The following is a 20,379-nucleotide window of genomic DNA, read 5'->3' as shown; positions in this document are numbered from 1 at the left end:
ACCTACTTTTGTCAATACGAAAATTTTATTAGCTTCAAAATTTAAGGTTTTTCTAGCTCTCAAAACAAAGCCCCATCATAAAAAAACATCAACACGTTGATGATAAAAATCAAAACAAATGAAAAATCTCTGTTTTATTTCCATCATTCACGTATTGGTGGCCTTAATAAAGCACGCCTTAATTTTTTTCGCTTGAAACCTGTCGACTTTTTTCATTTTAATATTTGAAGTTAATGAAGTTGTCCTATTTTTAAGTATATCTTTTTGATTCAGTTTCTTGGGATTATTCATTTCTTTCAATTTCCTCGCTTAAATATTAATCTGCAAAATCTATAAATTATGCTATTCAATAAATTATGTGTTTTTACAAAGTCATTATTCTAGTCCTAATTTAGCGTGAATTAAGCTTATGTGTATCAATTTTAATTCATTTATATCTAATGCTTAATGTAATTTACGGCCAAAGGTAAATTGGAAATGCTTGTTCAATATTTAAATTATATATCTCTAATTCCATATGCGATGTTATTGGATATTTTATTTCACATTGAAGTCATACAAATCAATTAAAGATACGATTACTACCTTGAAAGATGTAAATCGTAGCCTGTGGTCTATTCAATATAATTTGGAAGTGTCCAACAGCATAATAAAGAGTAATGGCCACTTCGTCTGGTATGTATCATGCTCTGCAGATTGTACTTCTAAACATTAATTACACAGAATCGCTAAAGTCATAGTATCTATAGTATTCCATTGTAATAGGACTTCAGTAAAAGTTTCTTTAACTAGTACTATTAAATTAAATTTCCCCAAATTATTGAAGTATATAAATGAGTTAAGAATGTTAGGAAATTTGTGATAGTTAGTACTAAGGTAAGTTTATTCGCTGAAGTTTTAATAAAGATACAACAAGATAACTCAATGGCTGCTTAAGTGGTGTTTTAGAAAAGAAAATCACAGTGTTTTATTTCGAGCAATTAAAATTTCTCAGAAATAAATTTTTATTGATTTGAGTGATTTAAAATAATTGTTTTCCATTGTTTTTGCACCGTTTTAGTCAGTTCTGTATCATATTGATGTTTTGATTGATGATGCACAAAGCTTGCTTAAATAATTTTTAGAAAATAAAAATAACATACACTATCTAGCCATTAATGACCGGACACTGTGAAGTTCGGCGGTGGAGGAATTACGGTGTGGTCCTGTTTCTCATGGTTTGGCCTTGGACCCTTGGTGTTAGTGCGTGGAACCCTGAACGCAGAAGGGTATAGAGACATCCTGGACAATTCGGCGCTTCCCACCCCGTAGCAACAGTTCGGTAATGGCCCGTTTGTGTTTCAACACGATAACGCTGCCATTCATAAAGCACATGTCATCACGGACTGGTTTGATGAAATGGGGGTGCAAGAGCTTGACTGGCCATCCCAAAGTCCCGACATCAATCCAATTGAGCATCTCTGGGATGAGTTGGAGCGCCGGTTGAGGACCAGACCACAACGCCCCAAAACCACCACTCAACTCTTCGCCATGTTACAGGAGGAATGGCGGGCAATACTTGCCGTAGTGTACCAACACCTAGTGGATAGCCTTCCTAGAAGGGTTAAGGCTGTGATTCGGGCGCGTGGCGGCCCTACGCTCTACTGACTTGATGCTAGTACCTCATGTATCCGAAATGAGGGGTGTCCGGTCATTAATGGCCAGATAGTGTAGTTTTGTAGCGAACAAATAAAATTATACAGAAAAATTTTTTCATTGATCTGAGTGGTTGAAAAAAAATGTCTTCCATTATCAACGCTTGCAACGTTTTAGCAACGTTTGCCTCAGTTCTGTATCACATTCATTTTTTGATTGATGAAGTGAATCTTTGTACTTATACCCTTTTATGCATTTGATAATGCTATTTAAAGTAAGGTGTATTCCTGTGCATTTTTCTCGTATAATCAAATAAGACCAAACACGAATTAAAAGACCTAATATAAAGAAAAATTGAAATGGTATTTTTTTTGTGTAAAATGTACTATAAAATTTCACTGAAATAATTTTATTAATCTGTGTGATCTAAAAAAATTGTCCTTTTGTCCTCCGTTACTTTTTGCTAAATTTGTCTCAGTTCTGTATAACATTGACGTCTTCATAGTTGCTGCACAAAAAGCGCGAATTTGCTCCTATATTCATTTGATTATGCTATTTAAATAAGTGAGGTATTGTTTCCTATGCATTTTTCTTATATAATCAAATACAACCAAACATGAAACAAAAGGCCTAATATTACAAAAATTTAAATTGTATTTTTTTTTGCGTATACAATGTACTATTTTGGAATTACACTTATTACGAAAACAATCTTTGTAACTTCGAAACAATTAGTTTTATCGACTCAAATTTTACCTTATCCACTTCAGTATAAAATATTTAGATAGCTATTAGGTAGTAAAAAAATGAACTAACGCATGCCAAAATTAATGCTTTTATACAGAAAACTTTTGCAACTTTTGAACTATTCCTGCTATTGGCTCGTGTATAGTCTCCTTTAATTCAGAGTAAAAAGATACATAGGCAAACACCACTTGTTTAGATACTTGTTAGACTTGTTCCACTTATTTAGATAGCAATATCAAATGCGTAAATAGATGCAAGTACAAATTTGTATTTTTTTTACATAAAATCCTTAATAACTACTAAACTATTAGTCTGATCGTTTCAAGCTTGGTCTCATTCAGCTTTGCTGGAGCAAAGAAAAGCTTCGGAAAATATGCCTCTTAAAAAAAAACTCAACTCTCCCCCTCAAATCCCCCATACTTTCCTCATAAAAGAAAGACCATACAGAGAAGAGTAGGGGAGATTTCAGACATTATTTATAATAAAAATAACATAACATTTTGTCAAAAAATAACTTGGGTATAAATTTTTCAAAATAAAAGTTCCTTTTTTCGTTGCTATAATTGCTGAGATATAATCTGACCTATATGACTAGACTTATAATCCAAATATTGAATTTTAAAGCTTGCTAACGTTAGATTTTATCATTTGTCTACATTTTAATGAAAATTTATCATCAAGCTCTTCATTATATTTCACATCACCTAATTTTTAATTCATATAGAAAAAAATTTAAAATATGCATGTTTTTTTAAAAATGAATGAACATGTCTCAATGTCAAATGATTAGTTACAGTGTAACACCAATTTTAGTGTTAAGATCTTTATAAATGTTTACAGTTTTTCTACACTCAGTATCAAGCTCTTAATATCTGTCTGGAATGTCCCGCACCCATCAATCACGTGATTGGCTAGTCTTTTCATTAACCACATTTATCTCTTGTCAGCACCACTCAACGCAATTCATTTCACTCATTTTATGCAATGGAGAAGAAAATCCAGAGCTTTTCCCTTTCCAAATCTACCGTTCACTCCTTTTCACGTAGAAATAGCCATCGACCGATGCCATCCTTGGCGTCTAAAAGTCGCGGTCAGTCTGCTTTTGCAGACATAAAAGTAGATACTTAAGCCTCACCAAAAGGAAAATTTTCGTATCTAGTCTTCACCATTACTTGTGACTAATTTGCAGCCTCTTTTGAAAAGAGAAGCACACACTTTGTTCGCCATTTAAAACTCTTTATCGAGTACAGGCACTGTGCCGTTTTATATTGCACTTGTTCAGCTTGTGTGCTAAGAGGTAACCTCATCCTTATGTAACTTTCTGATAACAGAGTTTTGAGTCCTTTCGCAAATATTTATTTTCTCGCCAAGCTCAGTTCGTTTTCGTCGGGGTTGGTGTTTTGGAAGGAAAAGAGTGTTTTCTCTGCGTTAATCAATGTCCATCTGCTCTGTATTTGAATGGAAAATTAATTGGTGAATGCAGTTTGGAACAGTCAAAAGTGGTTACTTCAGAGGGATATTAAATGCCATTATTGCAAAACCAAGAGCAATATCAGTTTTTAAGGATCCTTTTAATGTAATTAATACATATACTTTAATGTACACTGTTAGAAATATCCGATCAAACTACGGTAAGGAAGTATCAGTACAGGTGCCGGTACTTTTTACAGTTAAATCAATTTTTAACGGGACAAGTTACGGAGCAAAAATCTAATATACCGTAATTTTTACTGTAATAATTACCAAACTCTTATTTGATCTGTTTGTTAAGATCTAAACAGCTTAAAACGTTCTTTAAGTTTGATAGAAAGCTATGGAAGGCGCTAGAAGAAATTGTTTGACCAAACTAACTTGTCAATAAAAATGTTACTTTCCTCTTTAAGGATGCTACTGTTTTCAATCGGAAATTCTAAAGAGTTTCTATTTTGAAAAAAAAATGTCTTGAGGGCTTAGGCATAAAACGTTCGCCTTACAATGAGGTGAGCCAGGTTTGAATCCCAGAGATGGCTGGTCGATACGAATTTAGCACCCGGCTCGTACCGATCACAATGCTGACGTAAAATATCCTTAGTGGTAGATTATGGGTTGGGGTCCCCTTGCCGACAGTCCAACCGTGGTTAATTAGTGGTTTTCCTCTCCATGTAACGCAAATATGGATTTAGTCCCATCAGAAAGTCCGTCACGAAGGCAAATATCCCCAAATACTTGATCCAGAAGCAACCTAGTCTTCTAGATTGGGTTCAAAATTGCAAGGCTACGGAGTGGAACACTAGTAGTCATAAACCCGAAATTGGGTTCAACGACGGTTATAAAATAAAATAATGACCGTTTCACTGAATCGCTTTAATTAAATTAATATTACTGTAAAATTCATGTATAATATTTTAAGGTATAAGTGTATTTTACGGATGAGGAACCCGATGTGCAGGAACTTTATACCGTAACTTGATCTGGAATTTTTGATCTTGTTAGTAAATGCTCAAAAAAGCTGTACTTGTTATGCTGTAACTCACAATTTTATAGAATCTAATTTTGGCTAGAACTTATATGGCTTGTTACTTCATAACAAGCAAACTTAAAAAACATTTTGAATTTTAAATTTAAAAATTTTTAAAAACAGTTATATGGAAAACTGCGTTTTTTTTTTAAATTTTCATAAAATTAAGTCATTTAAATTCTATCCAAGATTACTGCTTACCTTAGCTTAAATGTTTTAAATCAATGTTATCGAATAGATAATAATAAACAATAATAATAAACAATAATAATAAACAATAATAATAATAATAATAATAATAATAAACAATAATAATAATAATAATAAACAATAATAATAATAATAATAATAATAATAATAATAATAATAATAATAAATAATAATAAACAATAATAATAATAAATAATAATAAGCAATAATAATCATAAATAATAATAAAAAATAATAATTTAGCTGGATTTAAAATTAAATATCTTAAAAATTAAAATTTTTGAAAATCACTTTTTTTACAGCTTATTTGTAAATTTTAAAAATTCTTCCGAAAGTAAAATTTTCGTAATGAGTAATTTATTAAAAAATAAACTTAAATAAATATGTATAATATGTTTTAAAACTCGCAACATCCTTAATTTTCATACACATTCATTATTCAAGATTGTCTAAATGTTCCTAATTATAAAAAGTGGCGGTTGGAACGTAAAATAGATGGTACAATAATCTTTATTAATAGGTATAAAGAATTTTAGTTTTATTTTAATTTTAATTAATATTTTCGTATTATTTTTGCAGTAATCCGCCAGAGCACAATAAATTTGTTTTCATATTTTCATTTTAAGTGTAAGCTGAATAAAGGATCCACCAATCGATAATTGAAAAAATATTTGAAATCACTTATTATTTATGCACAGTAAACTTGTCATTAATTTTTTTCGGATTATCAAAACAAACCACTAAATTATCAACAATAACTATGTTATACGAATATAGTATAAACTTCCTTGATGCATTTTAAAAAGTATATAATTTATTGAAATAAATTTCAAGGAATAGAAAGAGATTATATTTTTTACTTATTTACCAGTTATATAAAGTGATGTTTTGTATGAGAAAAAACAATAAAAGTATTTTTCAATATCTGATTGCTTTGAGTTTTTTAGTTTTACCAACAAACAATACGTCACAGTTATATTTGAGTTATTGAATAAAAATAATTCACAATGATTGCTTTTAAATTTCTATTTTTTATCTTGAAGTCAGTTTTTTAATTTCTATTTTTTAGGTAATCATTATTTTTATAAAGTGTTCATAGTTAAAAATGTTTTTTTGAAGTTATTTTTATCATGATTAATCTAATTAACTGTTTATAAATTTCTTTCAACATAAAATTATTTTTGTGCAGGTTTATAAAACGCCATCACATAATAATTAAAGCATTTTAATGAACATCCTCACATAAGTTTGAAAAACAAAACTTACAACTTCATTTCTTTTCAGAGAAACACTAAAAATATATGTGAAATGAAACGCAATCTCTCGAAAGCTTTTATCCACAAATAATTTGAATAAGTGTACTCATTACTTATTGATGCTGTCTGTTTATTATCAAAAGTAATTGAAAAGTATTTATCTTTATATTCTCAAATTTGTTTTATATTATCTTAAATGACAGAGAGTAGAATGAATGTTCAATTTATTTCTTCAGAAACGTATTTTTTGGATGAAGGTCATTTAATAAAACTCATCACTTTTATTAAAATTGATATTTCATACATATTATTTGACTGAAAGAAAAATTAGCAAAAGAAATTAAATTTAAGCTTATTTAGTTTGAGATTACCTAAATGACAAATATGAGTCTGAATTATCATTTTTTTAGGAGGTGAACTTCAGAATGGACATGAAACTTCAAACTTATGTAATTTATTTCAATTTATTAGCAAGTAGTAAGTTAAATTCTACACATTGAGGAAAAAGTATGGTTAGAGCTACCAGGATATGCTAAGATTTACCATACATTTGGCTTGATGGGAACGACAAAAAGCTCCGTAGTTATTTCTGAAGTGCTTTGGTAATGATTTTAATAAAATTAATAATGAAATATGATTTTAAAACTTGTGATGAAATTGGGTAAATGTGGCAAAACTTGGTATTTTTTTCATGATTACCTTAGCATAACGCAAAAACTATTTATTTCATTAAATTTGCTTTTTAGTTTGTATTTTTTACTAAGGGTAATAAGAACTGTAATTTTGAAAAAATAGAATTTTCTGTAAACCGTTTCCTTACTGACGTAAAAATTAGCAAATGAATGGTTTAAATACTGGATATTTTTGTTTTATTAACCAAATTATAATATTTTTTTATTAGAAGTATCATTACCATACAGTACAATAAATTTACCAGAATTTGTTTTGCCATGATCTTGAAAGCTTATCATCTTCTGATTAAATAATGGCATACTAGGGAGAAGTACTCGATATTTCCTGTGCCAATAAAGTTGAACGTTTGTAAAAAAAATTAAACTTTGAGGCAAGAAAAGCAAATCCAAAACAATTTTCTATTATTTCATTTTGGTTATGGAAACATGCTTTTCTTTGCAAAACGCATGAGCAATTTTTAAAAGTTTCTACTTTACGTATCCAGCTATTTTCTTTAAATGTTATAACTTCATTGATCACTGAAATAATAAATTTTAAAAAAATTGTAATTTTTGAGCATTTCTTTATTCATTCGCTTTTAATAAAATTATTTTCTTGCGAAATTATTTTCTTATTAAAATTTAATTTTATTCGTTGCTTAACTAAAATGTCGAATTCAGTTTAAAAATGATTTCAATAGAGGTGTTTAACGTAATCAATGCCTCGTTCAACTAGGGATTTTAATGAAATAGACAGAAAAGCACCTTCTATGTGGTTTTTTATAATTAACTACTGATTATAGATTTTTATATAAACAAGTTTTAGAACAAAAATCAATCAATATAATGTTAATATGTGTTATTCTGTGACATTTCTGGGGGAGGACCTCTGATCTGTAATCGTAGTATGTATTCTTTAAATATTCCATACTAAATCTGAAATATGATTTAGATACTTGAGAATTCAGTTCACGCCTTTACTATTAAAAGGAACAAAATTTAATCAAATGATCAATGTGTAGAAAGTATAAATAAATTACTAGACATTTTTATCCATTTTTCTTTAACAAATATATGAATAATCATCCGAAAGAACATTCTGTATGCTTTACTTTTGCCATTTTTAATTAAACTTTCTGGTGAAATATCAGAAAAAATTATTAAGTATTATCAGTAAAAATTATTAAGGAAATTCATATTTCGATTTATTTCCGTTAAAAATGTTTTTTTGTATGATTTATATACATGAGATAATGTAGAGATAAGTAAATTGTAATTTAATAGCCGTTAGCAATTAACAGGAACGAATTTTCTTAAGAGACGTGATCTGTCTATTATAATATTTTGAGAAAATAACTGGTCTTGCCCAGTTTCCAAATATATATCGAAGGCTAATGGGTAATTTAAGCTCTATTCTATAAGAAAAACTTCACTTTTAAGCTTTTTGCAGTGAGCCATGTAGGCTCATTGTAAAGAGACATTGGCAGTTTGCTAAGATCTGGATTCTCGAATTAGCCTGCGACTTATGCTCACTGTAAAAGTGTTTCTCCTCAATAATTCTAAAGTGGCAGAATTAAAAAAGAGAATTTATTGCCAAACAATAAACATATTCAATCTAAATAATCTAAAATAACATTCTTCTTTAATATATTTTTAATTATTTTATTTAATTTCTAAATTGAACTATTTAAATTAATAGTTAGGAATATTTCGGAAATGAATTCCAATTACAGTTCCCAAATATATGTCCTAGGCTAATTGGTAATTTCAGCTATTTTCAAATTGCCGACGTCGCCTTAGGCTACTTGCAGTGAAACTTGTAAGCGCATTGCAAAGAGACACTGGCAGTTTACTAAGGACTGTATTTTCACATTAGCCTGACTTATACACCCTGTAAAAGTGTTTGCCCGCAGTAATTCTATAGAGGCGGAAAAGAAAAGAGAAAACATTATTCGAACAGAAATGCATTATTCGAACTAAATAATCTAAAATATTTTTCTTGTTTTATTTTTTTAAATTATTTTTATTTAGTTTTTAAATCGAAATATTCAAATTAATAGTTAGAAATATTTTAAAATAACTCTAAGATTTTGATTTTAAAGCATGTTTCAGTTTTTATTTCATTGATTTGAAAGCGATTAAGAATATGGCACTTACTAAAATAATGTTACGATAAAAAAAAATTATTTGAATTACTTAAAATGCATATTCTTTATTCTCTTTCCTAATATAAGATTTTCACAAATAAGCTTTGACTGCAATTTTTGGTACGAAATGTAAAGTTATCATGGTAAATTACATAAACTTGCGGGGGATTATTAAATGATCTGTTTTTGTTAAAACAAATTTCCTTGCCTGTTGACTTCAAAACATTTCGACTCGTACAATTTGAGTTTTAAACCATTTACAATTTAATTATCTTTTTCAAAGTCTATAATCTCTTAAACAAACTACCGCTTTTGTTTTATTTTGTTTTCGTGAAGTTCGTCCCTTTTTTATTGTACTTTTAAGTCTTTGTTTTTCCTGAAAATTTAACTTTTTGTTTATTCTCAGCCACCTGAAACTCAAATAAGTTTTCTTTATCTCCTAGTTTCAGTAAGTAAAATACTCTTGTATTCAAGTTAAATAATTATAACTTTAAATAGGGCGTTATTTGATTTATTAGTATGTATTTATCGACACGCAATTTTTTCGTTTAGTGCCAGGTTTTCCCTTATTGCAGTTTTGTTATCTTTTTAATAGTAAATTTTGTAACATAAATTTCTATTTTGTAATAAATTAAACACTAGCCTTATCTTATGCTTCTATTTATGATTTTTTTTAATTATTTCGTAATAAACGTGAAAAATTGTTCGAGATGCTTATAAAATAAATAATTATATTTGTATTTTCTCTTACAAAGTGAAATATAAAAGCAATTTACAAGAAAAGTTATTAGTAATTAAGAGAACTTTCAATTCTTAAGATTTATCACAAGTACTACAGTAAAAGAAATTATCATTTAACTGAATAAGTTTCGTACCTCATTTTTGTTTAATATTAAATTTCTAAATATTAAGAAAGTGCTCAAACTTTCGGTTTCATAATGAGAAATATTATGAGTATATCTTCTTTTATATTAAAATATTGAAATACTATTTTTTTTCAAATGTGAACAAATTCTGGTTATTTTTGCATTTGAATTTAATGCTTTTTTTATAAAAAGGCATGTTTGTTTAAATAAGGGGGGATATTTTGATAAAATGAAGTTCTGAAGTTTTTAAGTTTAGAAAAGTATTATTTGTAAAGGATTCTCTCAGAAAACTAATTGTTGACCATAAACATGTATAGTAATAATGCTAAAATTATATAAAAAGCATAATAGAAAAAAACAACCATAGTAGAAAAATTGACGCGTGTAAAAAACTAAGAAATTAAATTAAAAAATGAATCAATTTAAAAAAGCCACATTTTAAAGTGTCAAATATCATATAAAATTAAAATTAAGAATCTGTAATTTTCAAACCAAATTCGCAATTACCTTCTGTATAAATAATCGTCAAAGAAAATTAAAAAGATTTCTATTTTTTAATATTTATAAATTTTTTGTCAGTTAGCTTAAAGATTTAGTTATCATTTAATGACACGCTTTTTTCATTTCAGGTGAAAAATAATGTTTTGTTTCAAATGTACATTTTAAAACATTAGATATATATTTTTCAACTGTATAATACAGACTTTGCCTATTTGCGTAAAATTAAATCAGGCATTTTCAAGAAACATTTCATGTAGAACACTTTTAAGACGTAGCCAAATTTTAAAATTATTATATTTTCATTTCACTTTTGACGTTTTTCAGCAAATCTTGAAAGTAAGTTAAGCACATTCAACTGTAACACTTCTTCCCATTTATGAAAGTCATTTACTAATTTGTAGTTAAAAATAAAAAAAATTCATTTATATTAAATCTTTTTTATTTAAGTTAGTAAGGATCAGAAACATTCAGAAATATTAAGTATCAAAATTTTCATGTCTGCACAAAAAATGAATTTTCAAGGAATTCAAAATTGAATAGTTATTGATAATGAAAAGAGTCAGAAGTTTATGTTATTATCACATTTTTGCATTTCATTAAATATTAAAAATATACTTAGCAAAATCAACAAACTCTCGATCCCATTTATAAAGCTATTTATTCATGGGTGATTTTATAAAATAAATTGTACATATATTACTATGTCTTCTTTTTCCATCAGCATGACAGCTTAGTACAGGCTAGAGCCGCCCCAACTATTTATTTCCATCTGGCTTGATCGGACACTAAGTTTCTCCTTCTATTGATGCCCATGGTTTCAAGATCTTTTTAAATAAAAAAAAACATGAAATACTGATCTAAAATTTGGACAAAATTCATTGAAAAGTTCCTTAAAAATGAAAAAAAATAAAAACACATTTTTAACATTTTATTTCTCAGAAACTGATTTCTTATTTCATTCTTTAGTTTTGTTTTTTACCATTTAAGAATGCGTTATATGAGTGACAAAGTTACAAATCAGAAATAATTTAATAATCATCGAATTCAATTAAAGCTAGTAGGTAATTAATATAGAAACTATGAAAATTAACTTTAGCGTCTTTAGTAAACAAGTTAATTAAGTATGTGTAATAACTGTTATGAACGAAATAAAATTCATTAAAAAAGCTACTTAAGCATGTGTAATAACTGTTATGAACGAAACAAAATCCATTAAAGTTACCACACTATTGACCATTCTCCCATTTTCCGAATTTCTACTAAATTCTATCCCTTCGTCCATATTTTGAAGTTAAAAGCAGTTTATTAAAATTAAAAAAGTACACTTTGAGGTGTAAGAAAATCAAAATGAACATTATTTACTTAACACAATATTTTACTCTTAATACATTTGTAGTTTGATAATAGTTCAGTTTTAAAAAATACATGCGTAAACGTAGAACTTTTTAAAACATTAAGCGACGACGACATTAACCATTTCTTATATCTAGTTTTGAATAAAGCTTTCTTTAATTAGCTGTCTTCAAATAAGAGAAATTTAAGAAAATTCATGGAAATGAAACTGCTGGATGGTTTCACAAAATTCTTCTTTCTTCAAAACTCTACCTTGTACTGTAAAGTTTGTTCTACTATAAGCATTTTTATGGGGGAAAATACGTAACGTTAACTGCATATCTTTTATTTTAATGCAGTTTCAATCTGTCTGTTTAAATATGACTTCGAATTTTTTAGTTTTACATCACTTTATTTCATATGCATTAAATAAAAGTTTAAAACTAGATTTAAGAAAAAATTCAAATATTTAAGCAAGAATTTATAGGAAAGGAAAAACCACACATATCTTCTTTTATGAAAGATTTAATTAAGCTTATATTTAACTAAGTTTTTCCATTAATTTTAAATCTGTACATTTAGTTTTTTGAGTTTTTTTGTTTATTATATTAATGGTTGAGAGGACAAACTTTCTCATTAAACTTTTTAAACCAAAAATACTTTTAAAACTAATTTTTCGTTTATAACCTAAACCATTTAGCAAAAAACTATTTACCGCACATTCTTTAAGCAATATTTATAATGAAATCACATATCTTTGTTTAGTTTATTTAAGACATTGTCCATGAAAAACACAACCTGGTATTTAAAATATTTTTTACTCTAAATCTTTATCGCACATATATTAAAATTAATTTAAAAAAGGATACCATTATACTGCAGTTTTCATGAATAAATTAATTATTCTTTCTCCTGAATATTTTTATAAAATTCATCCTTTTAATAAACAATTTTGAAGCCTCAAAAGGAATTAATGTGAAATTCATGTGCTGAAGATAAAAAAAAAATTATGTTGTTGTTGTTGCTGTTCCTAAGATTCCATTACAAACAAAGTGTCAAAAACTAGAAAGGGATAGTAACAAATTTACTCCCCGAGGAGCCGCAAACAGTCTAATAATATGTTTATCAAAAGTCTGGGAAATTTCAGCTAAATAATACATGGACAAAAAATTAATCCCTTCTTCGTTTAACATATAGCATTAAAAAGCAGTTTTCTTTTAAGAATAAATGAAAACTCATATTTTTGCATTTTTGGTTTGTTAACCTGTAATATTAAAGCCTTTGCTTTTGAGTGTTTAGCTGAAATGATTTATATGCTGCGTAAGAGGGCGCGGTAAAATAATGTTTTCGTCGAAAAAGTAAACATTTTTGAAATGTTTTATAAAAAAAAAATTAAAATATAAATGTAATGATTAGAGTGTGGTGGCAGATAATTAATATCTTGTTATTATTTTTAAAATTATCGTTGATACATGGATAAAAGTGAAGTTCTCCTACAAGAATCAGTTGTCAAACAGATATTTGATACCAATGAAATGTTGGTGAAAATTCCGTGTGGGAAGTACTGCGGACCGGCTGCCTGCTCTTCTCACACAAAATTGCTTTTATTTATGTGTTTATTTATTTTTTTTTCATCTCTTTCGTTGCTAGAAAAAGAAATCCCGAAAATATCCTTTGGTTAACACGTGATTATTTTTATGTAACAGTATTTTTTTATATATATATACTGTAAATAAAATGAATGAGTATTTTATCTTATTTTATTTACATACTTTTGCATGAAGGACAAAAAAAAAATATGCAAATTCAATAGGAATAGTTGACCTTCAAGCAAGCGTTACTTGATTAAGACCCAAGACTGTAATTTAGGGGCTACAGTAAAAAAAAAACAATTATATGAGAATATTTTATTATTTTATGTTGTCAGCGTTAGGCCATGTCAGATTTGTGGCTATAAAGCTTTATTCCATAGTTTTATGTATTTAAACACAGTCCAGAAGACAAAAGAACTCGTGCTTCAAGCACCGGAAAAAAACCTTTCTTATTTGAAAATGATTTTTTGAGTGAAGAGTTAACCCAAATTTACCTCATATTGAAAGAAACCAGAAGTAAACCTCCTAGGGCTGGCCAGATAGCAGGGGTACTTGAATCAATTATTTGTTTTTGGCAGTGAATATTTCAACATCATTATGGCGATGATAATAGCAATTTGACTTATGATTTTTAATGGTCACGTCGAAATTTTTGACAAACAACCATTACCCACAGTTACTTGAGTTTAAAAAACCTCACTTAATGCTCAGGCAAATTAGTTCAAACCAAATAACCGATTTTAGCAAGATTCTTCTAAAACAAGAACATTAACGTCAATCGAAACTTTTAGGCAATCTTCCTGCGAACATTTGCATCTAAATCTACAGTTGAATCAAAGCCATTTTCTGATAAAGCACCACATTCACAATCGGAAACGGTAATTTAATGACACGATGTAAAGCTAAAAAAATGCATAATAAAATATGCATTTGAGAAATAGATGGACGTTACATTGAAAGACACCAGACGTAAACCGTCTACAACTCGCCAGATGACAGAGGTGCTTTAATCAAGGATTTATCTACCGCAGGAAGTTTTTTAAGATAATTATAGAGTTGACAATAGTAATTTAATTCATGATTTTTAAGGATCACGTAGAAATTTTTGACAGGCAGCCTTCTACATGAGTTTAAAAGTTCCAACCAAAGCGTACACCAATTAATTGAAACCAAACGGCCGACTAAAACAAGATTCTTCTTAAACAAGAGCATTAACGTCAATCGAAACTTTTAGCCAATCTTCCTGCAAACATTTACATCTTAATCTACAGTTGAATCAAAGTCATTTTCAGATAAAGCAGAACATTTACAATCGGAAACGGTAATTTAATGACACGATGTAAAGCTGGAAGGAAACATAATAAAATATACACTTGAGAAATAGATCTGCGATGCAATGAAAGAAACCAGATGTAAACCTCTTACGGCTAGCCAGACGACAGAGGTGCTTTAATGTAGGATTTTTCTACCACTGGAAATTTTGTGTGGTGATCATAAAGTTGACAATAATAATTTAATTCGCGATTTTTAAGGATCACGTAGAAAATTTTCGCAGGCAACTATTTACAGGAGTTTAAAAGTTTCAACCCATGCTTACATCAATTAATTCACATCATACGGCTAATTGAAACAATATTCTTCTTAAACAAGAACATTAACGTCAATCGAAACTTCTAGCAAACATTTACATCTTAATCTACAGTTGAATCAAAGCCATTTTCAGATAAAGCACCACATTCACAATCGGAAACGGCAATTTAATGACACGATGTAAAGCTGGAAAAAGGCATAATATAATATACATTTGAGAAATATATGGACGTTACATTGAAGGAAACCAGACGTAAACATTCTACGGCTCGCCAGATGACAGAGGTGCTATAATCAAGTATTTGTCTACCACAGGAAACTTCTTCAGGATAATTATAGAGTTGACAATGGTAATTTAATTCATGATTTTTAAGAATCGTGTAAAAATTTTTGACGCGCATCCATTTACATGAGTTTAAAAGTTTCAACCAATGCTTACATCAATTAACTCAAATCAAATCTCTAACTGAAATAATATTCTTCTTAAACAAGAGCATTAACGTCAATCGAAACTTCCAGCAAGCATTTACATCTTAATCTACAGTTGAATCAAAGCCATTTTCAGATAAAGCACCACATTCACAATCGGAAACGGCAATTTAATGACACGATGTAAAGCTGAAAAAAAACATAATAAAATATACATTTGACAAATAGATGGAGTGAAATAAAAAAAAAAAACAAGATAAAACTTCCTCGCCTCTCTTCCATTTCGATCCAAAAATAAAATCACTTTCGCCTCAAAGATCTAGACGGAAAGCTGGTGTTCTTTCAGAAAATTATAGTACTAGAACGCCACTCGAAAGTGCAACCCTGAAGCAGTCGTTTCAATTTAGAATTCAGATTTCAATTATTTTCTTCAATTACAAGCGAGTGAAAAGGAGACATACCGTTTCCTGTTGCCACTCGTTCACTCGAAATTTTACTTACTCAATTAATTTCGAATGAGTTTTCCCTTTTACAATAGCCCTCCGGCCCAGTTTTGGCTTAAAAAAAGCGACATATACATGGAATATAATTGGCTTATTTATGCACACTGAACAACGTCTGTGGAATTGTTGCATCAAGAACCTGATGCTTTTATTGCGTAGAGTAGTTATAATTGAATAGAGTCACAATCACGTTTTGATTCTCTCTCTCATTTCTATTTACACGGTCTAAAGAAAAAGAAAATGATTTCTAAATAGGTGTTGTTACCTGTTTTATCATATGGATCTTTTTAAGTGTTTATTTCTGATATACATAAGAGAAATTTTAACAATGTTTTTTACTAGAACAAAGATACGATTGAAATAAAGATATATTTTCCTTCCTTTGTCTCTTACTGACTTAATTATTTACTTTCAAATAATGTTCCATTTGAAGCAAAAATACTTTAGTTATGCAGTTTTGTTTCTAGAAATTTTATTCCGACAATTGATGGAAAAAATAAGTCTTTCTTAGAAGAAAAATATATTTTGCTGCTCTCATGGTGGCCCTGAGGAATTTTCCCTTCCTGCTAATATCCCATTTCCTGCTAATAAAATTTATCAGCAAAGCGTAGTTGGTCTTTAAAATGACACTACCAATATCACAATTTGAATACTATTTGCTTTGGTACATTGATGGCACGTTTAATTTTGTAAAAAAAAAAACACTGAATACACTATAATTTTAGAGCACGTTGAAACATAATACTGTTTACATTTTCTGCAACCTTAAAATGGTGCTTAAGTGAAACATATGATCACATTCCGTAAATTTGAGTACAGTACATAATGAGAAAATAGAGTATGGTCGAAACTATCAGACAATGATAACATTAAATGTGTTTCTGGCTCTATGAGAACATCAAACCCTTAAGTAAATTTTATCGAAGCAATTTATTTGGTTCCATCTACTTTTCATTTTGCATATTACATACATAATTTTGAAAACCCAAATCTCCTGTAAGCCCTTAACATATGAATGCAAAAATTACCAAATGAATGATTTAAATACCTCAAAATTGTTTAGTTTTATCAACCAAACTTATAATTTTTTTTGAGAAATATCTTTATCATACAGTACAGTAATTTTACCTTTTTTTTCTCCAAGTAGTAACCAATGATGATTTCTGTCCTTCAAACCAATTTTTTTTCTTGTGGATTTTGGCTTTACTTTTTACCTAATTTGGTGATTTAAAACAGTTTTCTGAAAACTATATATGTCAATTTTCAAAAGATCGTGCAAAAAATAATTTTTAATGATTATATACCAGATTCTTTATTTAAGGGATTAATTATCTTCGATTAAGAATAAAAATCAAAACTTTAAAAATATTTGGTAAAATAAATGAGTTTTCCAGAAAATTAAATAGTCTATTAAAAAAGTAAAAAAGCGGTCATATTTTTAATAAATTTTTCAGTCAAAACAAAAAAAAATTCATATTTATTTATGCTGCTAATTACTGTTGAATTCTTATTGCAAATCTGTAGCAAACTTTTTTCTTCTTGAACCGAATATATATTCACAATTTACATTTCACACTTTGCGCTGCAAGATTGATAAGATAAGAAATATTCAAAATTATTTCTAGATTTAGAAATTATAATAAAATTTAAGGGAAAAATTCGAACATTCAAATTTTTTTCCTAGTTGTTGCATCAAAAATATATTCCCATGTAGTTTTCAATTATTTAGATATTTTTATTTACTACACTATATTTAAGAAATCTAAACTTTTTAATAAAGATTCATATTTTAAGACTAACATATTGTCTGATTATAGGTTAAAATCTCGCGCGTTTTACTGTTTAATTTTCGTTGATTGACCCACAATTTAGAAGTTAGTTGACAACGTATTGTCTGTGATTTATTAGTAGGAAGATTTAAATTGAATCAATTCAAATCAAAATCATGAAAACCTGATTTAATATACATTATGAATATATGTATCTGTAAATACTGATAAATTTAAACCAATCTTCCAAATAGTAATAATTTTCTGAATAAAAATACTATTTTGATATTTAAGAAACTAAGTTTCTTAATCTTTTTAAATGAAGTGAATTGATTTTAAAATGTGACATTTTGGTCAAATCTTTCTTCTTAGTAACTAATTTCCCTCACAAATCCTATTTAACTAATATGATCAATGCAAGTTATCACGGATAATGAAAGAAAGTTTAGAAAACAGATTAAATTTTATTGAAAAGTAATACAATGGAGTTTAAAAAATGAAGATTGTGCTTATTTTTTATATATTTAATCATATTAAACATCATGTTTCGTAAAAACTAATCGTAGAATCTTTAAAGAAATAAAACAAAAAATATGCATGTTGTTAGTCGTGAATTAATATTCAATCTTTTTACTACTGAAGTATAAGGGAATGTATCGAAAAAATATTTTATAGTTCCGAGTTTCTATTTTGCTGCCATAAGTCAAAATAAGATAAACAGAAAATGACTTATACTGCAAGAGGGTTAATACTTTTAGGTACGCATACGTGAACCTCAGATTTTAACTAAGAGAACATAAATATTTCAAATGTTAAATTGCGCCTAAAGTAGGAACAAACATGCGACATGTTGAATAGATGTTAAACATTATTTAGAGAAAAAATAAATTTTAAAAAATGCGAAGCTTCATTTAAGCACAATGCAATACTGTATTAAAATACCGCTTCAAAAATAATTTAATTATGCTAACCATGCAAAATAAATACTTATTGTAAGGAATCTAACGTTAATTATAAAAAAATATTTAATACTTTGAAACACAAAAAGTTAATGTTCTTGAATATATTCATGAATTCCTTAATATGAAACAAAAAATTTAACACATACAATATTACCAAATAGATAAAAAATTAAATACTCATAATAATATGAGATTTCAGTTTACTAGTACGCAGTCATAAATTTGCCATAAGTACAAAGGTACACAAACGTGGACCTGCATATTCTTGACTATTATTTTTAAATATTAAGTAAATATTAATTTAAAATCTTCATACAGATCACAGTATTACTAAGGCAAAAGAAAAATAATTATTTCAAGAATTACTAAATTATATAATATTTAAAATTACTTATGTTTTCGAGCACGTGGATTTAGAGACATTTTTTGAAAATGTAGTTTTCAAAGATGTTGATGTACTGTTTATGTTGAATTCTGCCCAAATAACTTACATATTCTGCTTCTTCCGAAATTCCCAGATTGCTTAAACGTCCACAAATGTTACAGTGCGGGTAAAACTGCAAATTTTATTATAGCGTGTTTTTAAAAGCCAAGCAAAAAAATGTGTTTGATTTGCAAAAAAAACATTGAGAAGTAAGTAAGATGATTACTAGAAACAGCTCCAATAATTTTACAGGGTACCGAACCAGTTTTAACCTTTCTACTTCCTACCTACATTACTAGCGAATCGACATTATTGATATTTTTTTTAAACTTTATTTCTTATAATTGTTCTAAAATTATAGAGCAAAGACACTCAATACTGCACATTATATATACCAGGGGTGGCGAACCTTTATACACCAACGTGCCATTTTTTTCCAAAAAATTTTTTAATGAGGTCATAGACGTGCCGTCAAATAATTTTGCCTTCGTGATTATTGGGAAATTAATAATACTAAATATTATCAACTCAAAACTCTTTAATTACATTGAAAAAAAAATATTTTGCAATGTCTCAGTTATACGCGTAATTCAACTTAAAATAACATCAGTGTGACTTCTGTTGTTGCAGATTAGATGACAAATAACTTATATTAGGTTGTAAGATGTTAGTTTAAGCAGGACTATTTATTTTTTTTGTTAGTTATTTATTGTTAGCTTGTTTTTTATGGTTATTAATTGCTTTTTTGGCATTGAATGTTAATTTTTTTTTAATAATTGTTTATTATTTTGCGTGTTTTTGTGAATTTTAATTTAATTGTTACATATGCTTCATAGTGTAATAGCATTTGAGTAACAACAATTCATAGTGTAATGACAAAGTGATCGGTGGCGTGCCCAAAATATTGTGTCGGGTGCAATAAATGGCACGCGTGCCATTGGTTCGCCATCCCTGATATATACTATAATACATATTGTACTAATATAATGCAATTTATATTTATTACAAAAATATTATAAATGTAAATTCGGAGATAGAAAATATACGTTAAATAGTCTATAGTACATTATATATACCATAATACATATTGCACTAATATAATGCAATTTATATTTATTACAAAAATATTATAAATGTAAAATCGGAGGTATAAAATATACGTCAAATAGTCGTAAGTCTTAAAAATAAAAATAAAAAATTTTTGATTTCAAAACTGTTATCGACCACCACTCAAATTCTGCATTTATT

Source organism: Parasteatoda tepidariorum, chromosome 1, assembly GCF_043381705.1.
Source record: "Parasteatoda tepidariorum isolate YZ-2023 chromosome 1, CAS_Ptep_4.0, whole genome shotgun sequence".
In the NCBI taxonomy this organism is placed as follows: domain Eukaryota; kingdom Metazoa; phylum Arthropoda; class Arachnida; order Araneae; family Theridiidae; genus Parasteatoda; species Parasteatoda tepidariorum.
Note: the sequence above shows the minus strand (reverse complement) of the source record.